The sequence below is a fragment of the Lissotriton vulgaris genome, chromosome 5, assembly GCF_964263255.1.
Source record: "Lissotriton vulgaris chromosome 5, aLisVul1.2, whole genome shotgun sequence".
NCBI lineage: Eukaryota > Metazoa > Chordata > Amphibia > Caudata > Salamandridae > Lissotriton > Lissotriton vulgaris.
The window spans coordinates 1,986,772,043-1,986,784,537 of NC_141693.1; the positions used below are offsets into that span (position 1 = coordinate 1,986,772,043).

General features: G+C 47.5%; 1 protein-coding gene across 1 annotated transcript in view; it reads left to right on the forward strand.

The window, feature by feature from the left end:
• The first annotated feature begins 1,721 nt into the window (after window positions 1-1,721).
• Window positions 1,722-12,495, forward strand: part of LOC147717930 (uncharacterized) — a 60,990-nt gene continuing 50,216 nt past the window's right edge. The window contains exon 1 of the mRNA XM_086924721.1: window positions 1,722-1,964. The gene's annotated coding sequence lies outside the window, so the exon portion shown is untranslated. The remainder of the gene's footprint in view (window positions 1,965-12,495) is intronic.

Consider the following 12,495-nt stretch of genomic DNA (forward strand, 5'->3'; position numbering starts at 1 on the left):
GCAAAATCTGCCAGAAATCTGGGAGTAATTATGGATTCAACACTGTCTTTCGACCTTCAGGTGAATAGAACCACTGGCACCTGCTGTTCCATCATCCGTACCTTAAAAAAGATCGCTCCCTTTCTGTCCCTTGAGGCCCGTAAGCAGTCGACGGTCGCCCTGGTGCTGTCCAGGATCGACTACTGCAACGCCCTCTATGGGGGCATCAATAAGAAAGCGATCCAACAACTTCAAGTGACACAGAACACAGCGGCCAGGTTGGTCCTCAACCTACCGAGACGCTCTTCTGCAACGGCGGCGAGAAGAGAGTTGCACTGGCTACCCATTCAGGCCAGAATATCATTCAAAATTCTCTGTCTGACTCACTGTGCGGTCTTTAACTCAGGCTCTGAAGAGATCAAAGCACGTCTAACACCTTATGCCCCAGTAGATCCCTTAGATCATCTTCTAAAAATCTGCTGACGGTTCCCAGAATCAGGAAAGCGAGATGGGGTGGGAGAGATTTTTCACTACTAGGGCCGAAACTCTGGAATTCACTCCCCCCAGAAATCGCCAACCAGCCGTCAAAAACGGTTTTTCGTAAATTCATTAAAACTTGCCTGTTCTCGTTAGCATATTAGACCATTCATTTTGAGCCCTGTTTCATTCTTCTTGAACCATTGACCTGGTAATGTATGACTTTGCTTCCTCTCCATCTTAAGGCGCCTTGATGCCCTTAATTGGGTTAAGTTCCATATAGCGCGGTACAAATAACAAATTCATTTATTCATTCATTCATCTACCCACCCTTTCACCCCATCCACCTGTACAGTCATCCATCCACTCTTCCACCCATCCATCTATTCACTCACCCATCCAGCCTTTTACCCTTTTACCCATCCAGCCATCCATTCACTTACTCATCCATCCACCCATTCACTTACTCATCCATCCACCCAGTCACTTACCCTTTCAGTCATTCATCCTCCCTTTCTCTCTCCATCCCCCTTTCACTTATCCACCCATCCACCCACCCATCTACTCATCCATTCATGAATCCATCCATTGATCCTATTACTCATCCATCCTTTCACTCATCCAGCCATCCGTTCTCTCATCCATTCACACTTTCACTTCCCTCATCTATCCATCATGTTGTCCATCTACCCCCTTTCACTCACTCATCAATCCTTACATCCACCCTTTCACTCATCCATCCATTCACCCTTTCACGTATCAATTCATCCATTCACCCATTCACTTGCCCATCATCTACCCCTTCACGCATCCATCCATCCATCCTTTCACACACCCATCCACCCTTTTACCCATCCATCTACCCTTCCACCCATACATCCACCTATTTACCTTTTCTCTCATCCATACTTCCACTCATTCACTCATCCATTCATCCTTTCTTTCATTATCTATTCATTCCCCCTTTCATTCATCCATTCATCCACAGTAATCCATCCAGCCATTCACTCATTCCTTCACTTGCTCTTGCGCTCCTGGTGAAGCGTGAGGCGCCCCATCAGGGGGGGTGAGGCCTCTCACAGGGGAGCAGTGCTGCTCCCTGTGATGGCCAAAATTACGGACAAAAGGCGTCCGTTAAAGGGATCCTCGCGGACAATGAACGTGAGGTCCCAATTACGGAAGGTCCGTGAAATATACGGATGGTTGGTCGCCCTACCTTGTTCCCACCCCTGTACAATTTCCCAACAGACAGCTGTACCCGAGGCAGCACACTTTCCTTGAAGCGCCAGGAAGCAGCTGTTTTATTTCTTCACTGGTGGATTACCGGCGGGGCGTGTCCCGCACCGCAGCCCTGAAAAGAAGACATCCAAACTGCAGAGCGGTCGCCAGAGCCAGCCCCGGGGCCCAGGGGGGCACACTTCCCTGACCATCGCCATTCGTAACTCGGGTGTTTGTACAACAGAAGGGTCATTATTTCAGACAGCAGATTGACACGTTCACTCCTGAAGGTAAGTCCCCACAATGAAAGCTTTGCACAGAATACGTACATGGGTGCGGTTTTACAGTTCCGTTAAGGTAACTCTAGCCTCATTATCTGTACATTTGGGGGTCTAAGGAAAGGGGGAATTAGGGGTGGGGGGTTAGGAGGAGGGGCCATCTGTGTTTCTGTCCCGTCTGAAGGGAGCAGGCACCTACCTCCTTGTCTCCACAGACACATTTACATCACCATGTGCTTTCATTTTATGTTTTACTGTTCTCGTTCACTTTAACCTAGTTGATTTAATTGATCTAAAACGAGACTAATAGTTTTATAAACGTATTTATTTTAAAAAAAATACAAATCTGTATCTTTGGGGTGTGTGTAGATTTGCTCTACATTTTGTTCACAAAGGGTTTTTAGGAGCCCTCTTGGAAAAGCTTCTCGAGTTCCCGGTTCCGGTCGTGGGGAGGCATGGTGGGCTGCTAGTAATTATGCACAGTGTGCACCTGTGTGTGAAAATGCCCTGCACTCGCTCCGTTGCACTTCTTCCATTTTCTTTTCTCCACAGGAAAATACTTTTCACCCGCTGAGAAATACCTGTCCCTAAACCCACCAATTTTGGGGGCATGTTCTTTCCGCCCCCGACCCAGGAAATTAATGTATCTCTTACACGTGTCTCATAATAACATGAGAACATGCATGTAAAACGCCTGTATTTGCTGATGAGTTGGTTCGGTGAATTTTGTGGGCACTACTGAAATCTGCGTGCAGCTTCCTTGCAGGTTATATCCCAGCAGATTCAACCAGCCATTCATCCTTCCGAGGCAGGCCAATGAGATGTGGTTTCTGCTTGGGAGAACAATCACCCCGTTATTTACACTGCCTCAAGCCTGTCGGTACCTGGGAGCAAGCACTGCCCAAAAGGTATGCTATTAACATATATATATATATATATATATATATATATATATATATATATATATATATATATATATATATATATATATATATATATATATATATATATCATCACTCTTTCCTCGTCGCATCTTCAGCGGGATACCAGATCCCTTTCTAAAACAATGGAATAATTCTCCGGGACTGTACAGACACAAAGGGGTCGAATTGCAAGACCTTTTCGCACCCTACATGGCTGGGTTTGCCGCTACTTGATATCTACAAAGGATGTCTCGCGCCGGAAGTGACTGCATTTACTCTCCCATAATTGCAGAACCCTCCAATTACACAAGTCCACGAGCAACCGCGTCACTCTACCACCTTGGGTGGCAGCTTGGTGGGCGAGGCTCTTAATGCTACAGGGAGTCCCCCCAAACTATTTTTAGCTAAGTAAGACCCTCTTTTACCTGTCGATCTTCTTTTTTCACCCTCATATTTGGAACCTTGGTGGCTGGTACACACGGATTACAAGGTCTGTCGGGTGTTTAATTTGTAAACGCACACGTGCCGGGGTCACAGCTCTGCCGCCCACGGCCGGCGCTACTGAATGCCAGGGTGTCAATCAAACACGAAGCGGGTTGAGCGACGATTCCACCTCGTGACACTTTGACCAGCACCAGCCCCTCCCTGCCTGCCCCCCCCCCCCCCCCCCCCCCCATCGCCCCAGCTCACTCTTGCGGGCTCCTGATTTCTCCTTTGCCACTGATTTTGCGTTTTTCTCTTCCTTGTTCCGTGTGTTTGCTTCTCTCCCTTGGAATCAAAGTCTAATAAGGAAAACTATGCCCTGGTCCCCATAGATAAAGCAGTGGAATTCACCTGCAATCACCGTCTCAAATTAAGCAGGGACTATTTCAAATGTGAAGAGTGCTGTTTATTGTGACCGTGTCTCCGTTTGATGCTCTCAGCTCCCAGCTGTGAAACTGCTGGATTCAGGAGTGGCTGCATGACATGAACCTTTGGAAAGCATCCCCCCCCCCCCCCCGCCCCCCCTAACGTCGCAGTACATCTGTTTTACTTCCTGTGACTTGCTATGTAGCAGGACAGGTTATTGGAGTCAGTGGCACTCATCAGCCGGGCAGATAAGGAGGGGATGCCTTTGCTTTGCGGTCTCTGACTCGTATCCTGAATTTATACTTGAATTAACAAGACTGCAAGACCCAGAATGTATAACAGAAAACTGCTGCTCACACGTGGGCTTGGAAACCCCTGGGAGCTCTGCAATGCACCTCACATTGGCGTACAATGTGCACGAGTAACCAACCCCTGGGAAGGGTGGGTCAGCTGTGGGCAGCTCAAGGCTGGTGGTTCACCTTCTAAGCTTGCGAGTTTTTGAGCATTCAGTGACTGGCTCCCCTCGGACCCTTTTCCTCCCTGGAAGGAGTCGGAGAGTGGCTCGAGCACAGGGCTGGGGTTAATCCTCTTTTGGGTTGGTGGAGTCCACAGTACACCCTCAAGCTCACGAGGGTGCCGAAGGAGAAGTTACTGCATAAAACAAGCATTTGCAATGCAATAGGACTCGCATTTACGCAAGACTTATTGCATTGCAGCACAGACAACGGGAGGGGGCAGGGACAACGGGAGGGGAAGGGGTGAGAAGGAGCAAACAAGCATTGGAAATGCAATAGGTCTCGCAGCATTAGAGTTAGTGCTTTTAGAATTGTTTATGGGTTTTTTTGTAAATCTTTAGCATTTTTGTTTCCTGTAGCCAATGCTAAAGAATTAAAAAAAAAAGCCATAAACATTTCTAAAAGCTCTAACTCAAATGCTCCGAGACCTATTGCACTGTGTGAGGGTGAGGGGTTGAGGGTGAGTGAGGGTGAGTGAGGGTGAGGGTGGGTGAGGGTGAGTGAGGGTGAGTGAGGGGTTGAGGGTGAGTGAGGGTGAGGGGTTGAGGGTGAGTGAGGGTGAGGGGTTGAGGGTGAGTGAGAGTGAGGGTGAGTAAGGGTGAGTGAGGGTGAGTGAGGGTGAGGGGTTGAGGGTGAGTGAGGGTGGGTGAGGGTGAGTGAGGGTGAGGGTGGGTGAGGGTGAGGGATTGAGGGTGAGTGAGGGTGAGGGGTGAGGGATTGAGGGTGAGTGAGGGTGAGGGGTTGAGGGTGACGTGAGGGTGAGGGGTTGAGGGGGTGAGTGTGAGGGTGAGTGAGGGTGAGGTGAGTTGAGGGTGAGTGAGTGAGGGTGGTGAGTGAGGGTGAGGTGAGGGTGAGTGGGTGTGAGGGTGAGTTGTGAGGGTGAGTGAGGGTGGTGAGGGGGTTGAGGGTTGAGTGAGGGTGAGTGAGGGTGAGTGAGGGTGAGGGTGAGTGAGGGTGAGGGTGAGTGAGGGTGAGGGTGAGTGAGGGTGAGGGTGAGTGAGTGAGGGTGAGTGAGGGTGAGGGTGAGTGAGGGTGAGGGTGAGGGTGAGTGAGGGTGAGGGTGAGTGAGGGTGAGTGAGGGTGAGGGTGAGTGAGGGTGAGGGTGAGTGAGGGTGAGTGAGGGTGAGGGTGAGGGAGGGTGAGGGTGAGTGAGGGTGAGGGTGAGTGAGGGTGAGGGTGAGGGAGGGTGAGGGTGAGTGAGGGTGAGGGGTTGAGGGTGAGTGAGGATGAGTGAGAGTGAGGGGTTGAGGGTGAGGGGTTGAGGGTGAGGGGTTGAGGGTGATTGAGGGTGAGTGAGGGTGAGGGTGAGTGAGGGTGGCTACGGTATGGGATGTCTAATATTAAAATTACGTGTGATCTGTGAAAACGTGAGTGAGATACCGGCATGCCATGTTCTCTTGTACAAGCGCAATCGGGTGTTCAACAATGCCATAGTGGGCCGGTTCATGGCTACGTGTTCTATCATAAAAATAGTGCAAATGCTCATGTTTAAAAACGTCAAAGCCAAAGGAAAGTGCGATTTAATTTTAAAATCAAATAACTGATTACGGCGTGGTGACAGCGTGGCAGGAAAGTGAAAGTCCGATTGAAGTGGATATTTTTTTAAAACCAAACAACTGTGTAACTAAAGGCAGCGGGTCAAGCGTGTCAGTCCCTGGAGCTTACCTCCTCTCAATGTCCGTGCGGCTCTGAAAGTGAGCCGGCGGGCAGAGCTCACGCCTCCTCCCAGGCCTTCAAAAGGGACCTCAAAGTTCTCCTCCTCCAGAGACACCTCCAAAAGTAATTCACGTCCTCTTGCTATTTGGAGGAAGACTTCCCACTACTGATATTTTCTACTTTCCATGACCATGGGAGTGCCTTCCCAGTGTTTTCCCGTGGTGGGAGTGTCTGCCTTTTTGCAGTATTCTCCATGTACTTGTGTTCGGTGCCCTTTTGTAACGTGCACACAACACTTTGCCCTTATAACACACGGTTGCTACCTCTCACATGTTTTTACCTTTGATACTTGCACAAGTGCCACCTTGCCTACGTAACGCCTGTTCTTGTGCCTAGCACTTATTGCAGTATTATACCTCAAATTATACTCTGTTTTCTCTTTTAACTGCACACTTGTCACTTTTCCTCTTGTGCACTTTTGACTACCTCATGTATTTTTTTGTTGTTCACAATTTTTACTACCTCAAGTATTTTGTTTGCTCACAATTGTCACTATTACCTTTACTACCTCATGTATTTTTGGTTGCTCACAATTTTTACTACCTCAAGTATTTTGTTTGCTCACGATTGTCATTATTACCCTTACTACCTCATGTATTTTTGGTTGCTCACAATTTTTACTACCTCATGTTTTTGTTTGCTCACAATTGTCACTATTACCTTATGTAACGTAACGTATGCTTTTCTAATCTGCTCTTTTGTAATGTTTCTCATTATGTTTCATTTCTGTTCCTAATGTGAAGCGCTCTGACGCCCTCGGGTAAAGTCCGCGCTATATAAAAATGCATAAATAAATAAATAAATAAACGCCTAATGTAGTGAGTTTTTCCGGCATGCGTGCACCGCGTGGTGCAGTAGCTGGATGGTTCCTGGAGGCTCGACGTCCTGGTAACCAATAGTATGCAAGGGGGGCGGGGTTCAGTAGTAGGGCATTATTTTGAACGGGTTTACGTTCAGAGTTGCGTGTTGGCGGCTGCTGTTTGTACGAGGTAATTGCCATTGTGGTGCTCCGTTGGGGGTCACAGCATTCCTTTTGGTGGTGCGTGCTGGGGGGCGGGTGTTTGCTCTGCCATTTCGAGTGAAGTGATGCATTGATTGTCAGCATTGGGGCGCTTGAGCTCGGCGAGGCTCACGTGTACTGTGCCGCAATTGTATATTAGCGTTATTTTCTCCTCAAGCGAAAGGATCGGAGACACGGCGACACGGCGGGTAAAATAAACAAAAAAGAAGCCGGAGGGAAGAGAGGGGACGAGGTAATTGCCATTGTGGTGCTCCGTTGGGGGTCACAGCATTCCTTTTGGTGGTGCGTGCTGGGGGGCGGGTGTTTGCTCTGCCATTTCGAGTGAAGTGATGCATTGATTGTCAGCATTGGGGCGCTTGAGCTCGGCGAGGCTCACGTGTACTGTGCCGCAATTGTATATTAGCGTTATTTTCTCCTCAAGCGAAAGGATCGGAGACACGGCGACACGGCGGGTAAAATAAACAAAAAAGAAGCCGGAGGGAAGAGAGGGGAGGGGGGAGGAGAAATGCGACACGGCGGGAAGGGGAGGGGGCGGAGCGGGTCAAATAAAGAAACAAGCCGGAGGGAAGAGAGGGGAGGGGGGAGGAGAAATGCGACACAGCGGGAAGGGGAGGGGGCGGAGCGGGTAAACAAAGACGGACGTGCACGCGCTTTTAAGCTCAATGCGCATGCGCATTGAGCTTAAAAGTCACGGGCACTGCAAGGAATCGCCACGATTCCTTGCAGTGTGGATAAAGAGCGGATAAGTCCCAATACTCTCGCCTTGCTCGATGCGCATGCGCATCGACAGGCGAGACCTAAAAAATGGTGCTGACAGTGTAAATAACAGGTACCATGTAACACTCCGAATAAAGGAGCCGGTAGCCAAGGGAGGGTATTAATGAGGACAGGGCCATAATGGGAGGGACTAACAAGCCTCATAATCAATCAGAAGACAGCATTTAGGATGCACAAAGACACAAGGCAATAAAAAATTGGCGGGGCAGTTGGCGGGGCTTTCCTCTCCTACCCCAGATCTTCCCTAGGGCAGCGCTTGACCTAAAAACAGTTCTCCTTCAGAGAAAAAATAAGAATTGTACATGGGTTCCTAAGTGGACCTGTGGATACGATGCTGCACAGTGGGTCTATATATGCCACATGAGGTTCCTGGCAGTATGTATGTAAAGCTGTCACTAGCTCAGGAGTCAAGGCGCACCACTGGGAGAGGCTGAAAGTTACAAAATGTAGTAAATCTGCCTCCGTCCGTATAATTTTTATTTTATTTTTATTTTATTTCCATTTATGTAGCGCATTATCACCCCAGGGTCTCTAAGCGCTTGTACAAAAAGAAACCAGCACTACCGAAAGCAAATAGTAAACTTACAACACACCCCACGCTTCTCGAAAGAGTATGGTTTTTAGCATTCGGCGGAAGGGCAGCAAATTTGACTCCTTGCGGAGATTGGTTGGTAGTTTATTCCATGCTGCAGGAAGCAGAGTGGAGAACGCCCGCCCGCCCAAAGTGGACAGGCGGAAACGTGGATTAACCAAGAACGTGGCTTCAGAGGACCGCAGCACCCTAGCAGGGATGTAGCCAGATAGTCTGGTTTTAATGTACCTGGGCGCGTTACCATAGAGTGCCTTATGTGTGATACACAATCCTTTAAACAGTGCTCTCTGTCTAACAGGGACCCAATGTAACTGACGCAGGCGAGGTGAAGCATGTGTTTTCCTGGGCTTCTTAAAAATCAGTCTCACTGCATCGTTCATTACTATCTGAAGCCTCGCGAGTTGTCGCTGAGGCAACCCTATATACAGCGCATTGACGTAGTCCAAACGTCCCAAGATCATAGCTGACACAGCACTTCTAAGAGTTAAATGTTACTACGAGCGCTGATTTATTCTTTTTTGTAAATCCGACCCAATGTCTGTGTATTTCCTTCCTACACCGACACCCTGATGGTTAGCAGGCGTTTATCCAAGCGAGTAAGATTCAGGGAGTGCGAGTCTCGGGTTTTGTGAGGACCACAGGAGTCCAATGGAAGTCGGTGGAGGACTTTCATATGTGTCCCGGGGGCGAGTGGATAATATTCGCAATCAACAATGTTCATGACACTCTGTAAAAATATGCAAACACTGAGGTCTCTTTGTTTTATACAACAGGCACTGCAGAATCACTGGCCTTAAATAGATTTGTAGAGAAGTGTGGCTCACTGGTTAGAAGCAGCAGACCCTGAAGCAGAGGTCTGACCCAGGACCAGGGTTCAATTCCCGCCTCGGCAGGTCTTGGGCTCAATGTCCTCGGACCCGATAAATCTCGCCTCGGTGCCTATTCTAATCATGAGTCCTCCACTGCAACTCTGGGCAATAGCTTGATTAATCTCCACAACGGCCCCAACAGCGCTGCTATGCCTGGCTTCACCCAGGAGGGGGCATCTCACAGGGAAACCCAGGAAGGATTCCACAGTGATATACAGCGCCAGGATGCCCCGAGATGGGGCGGCAGTGTGCTTTACAAGTATACACACATTTACATTTGTGAGTTGAGAACATTTAATACACACTGCCACATCTTCAGGTGTACCCTCCCAGGTCTGCCAACTTTCGCCTGGCGGACCCGACCAGGGAGATTCGCTAACCTAGAGCCGGCCTTGACTTCAGTAAGGCATGGCTGTTGCCACTGTGACCGGATGGGCCACCAGGTCAAGGGGTGTACGACAGCAGAGCCAGCTGTTGGAAATCCGGTGGTTCGATCGACTTTACATAAGGTGGGGGAACAGTAAGTTTGGGGTGTCATGAGCAGCACAAAGTCCATGTGAGGCCGTATGTCAGGTTGTTGTCCCAGAAGGTGAGGAAAAGACAGAAGATACTTTAATAACAACAAAGGATTGCAGACCTTGACAGCAGTGAACCACCACAATACAAGCTGCCTTCATTTAGGAATACCTTTGTCTGCAGAACCTCTCCCCTACCTTGCTTGGGCACCCTATTCATGGAAGGTTGTGTCTTATTGGCTGAGAGGGTCTGGACTCTTTCATTCTCCCTCCAATGTATGCCTTGTTCTGTAGATAACTTAAATTCCATTGGGTGTCAAAGCAATCACTGGAAAGTCAGTCTCGTCAACCCAATGCCCAAGAGCTCTTTTCAGTTTTGGGGAGAAGGTAATTATAGTTGAAAGGGTATCCTGAGTGAGTGCAAGGCTTTTGGCAGACTGGATGAAAGTCTAATCCGAGCTGGAGGTTTCAGCACAGCTATGGATGCCAGAACAGGTTCCTCTCGCTGCCAAGATCGCAGAGGCTGCAAGGAGCCCTAATTCTCTGTAATCCTACAGTTAACACTGAAAGAGAGCTCACAGTGAGATGGAGAGAAACCGTTGCTTGGCCAATATCTTAATTGAATGCTGATGGGAAGATCTATTCAAAGATATTAGCTACCAGACTAGCATCAGTTATTAATCCACTGGTGTCAATTCGACAGCACGGATTTATTCCGAACCAGGGGAACGACAAACCATATAAATCGGCTAATTACATTATTAGATTATGCCAATGCAACAGGTGCTCCGCTCAGCTTAATTTTACTGGATGCTGAGAAAGCCTTCGATCGAGTCTCATGGTGCTTTCTATGGGATGTGATGAGGCAACTTGGTTTTGGGCAACAGTAGATTACAGCCATACAGACACTTTATCGTCAACCTGTTGCCAGGATATGCACCATGGGACTCGAATCGGAGGCGGTTCTCATTGGGCGGGGCACCAGACAAGGGTGCCCATGCTCCCCATTATTGTTCTCACTCTACATCGATCCATTTTTAAAAATGATCGAATCTAGTATAAGGATCCAATCAATATCCATATAGGCCCAGCAATATAAGGTTTTCGCTTATGCCGACTATGTCACAGTGGTATCATCTAAACCAGCAGCAGCTATGCAAGAGATTGAGTATCTGGCAACACAATTTGGTGCTGTGTCCGGTCATAAGCTAAATATAGCGAAAACCCAGATTCTATGTGCAAATGTGAGCTCATATTCTGATCAAAGGGTTTTACAAGAAGTCATCTATTTGGGAGTATGAATTAGGACATCGGCAAAAGCACTAGTTAAGTCGAATTGGGGGAGAGTTGCTAACGGGGGTTCGCCGCCAGCTTGATCGGTGTGAATGTTTACATATTTCTTTAGTAGGGAGTTGTAATGTATTAAAAATGATGATCCTCCCAAAAATTCTATACACTGTACACGATTCTTATGGTCTTGTGGGAAGGCCAGGAGGGCAATGCAGTATATGGTTCTACCTAGAATGCTAGGGGGGTGGTCCGTACCTGACTTTACTTTGTATTACTATGCATGCATGATTCAACACATGAATATTCTACTTACAGGGATGGGACCTTTAGATGTAGCGGAATGCCCTTCTATATATCAGATGCAACTTGGTGTGAAAGGTAAAAATTGTTCATTATTATTCCTAAATCTAGATTGGAGCTACTATAAACGTACTAGATTCAAGGTTTTGGGGGCTGCATCCAAAGTATGGAAAGCAATCAAGAGGATGTACGTGTTTGAAAAAATATCTTGGTACACTCCACTGGCTGCAACAACTTTTTCCCCAAGTGTATTTTGGGTTCGTAATGTTTATAATTGGAGATCTAAAGGCATTATTTTAGTGGGGGATCTCTTTTCAGAAGATGGTCTTAAATCATTTGATCAACTTAGAGAGCAATACCATCTACCCCGTGCAGATTTTTGTAAATATTTGCAAATTAGGCAGTGTCTTCTGAACATCTGTGGTGATATTCAACCTAATCCTTTGATAGAGGCGAATAGAAAAGCTGCAAGAATTGGTATATTATACTTGCTTTTGATTAGTAGGAAGCTTAATGATCTGGTGGAGCAAAATCGTAAATGGGAGTACAGACTAGGACGCACGGACATACAGTTAGAGGCTTCCATTGAATTAGCCATACAATTGTTTTTATCTGCCAAATTAACTGCACGGCACTATAAATCAGCCTTCAATCTATATTATACACCTGATAAGATATCTAAATGGGGTGATGATCAAGTGGGGAAATGCTTTTGGGGTGGGAACTTTCCCGTCGACGATGTACATATCTTTTGTGCATGTCCATCATTAACTAGACTATTGGAGCAGTTGGATAAGTTCCTAACAGAAATACTAGGAGCTCCTGTGCATCTATCATCTGTTTATGTTTTGTTGGGGGTGGAGATGGGGGGCGGCGGCTGCAGTAATACCAAGCAAGAATGTATATTTAATTTTCTTAGCTACGGCTGTACTAAGATTATGTATTGCCTCTGATTGGCTACAAAAAGAACCCCCAACATTCGAGGCCTGGAGGGCACGGTTTTTCAACATGTTCAATATGGAGCATAGTCTGTACGCTCTCAAAGGTCGGCGTAAAAAGAAACAAGGTTTGCAAATCTGGGGTGCATTTACAACTTATTTGGATGTTGATATTTAAATTTTGATGTGTGGCTCTCCAGCCACTGGCTCTATTTTGCTCTTCCCTTTTTTTTTCCTT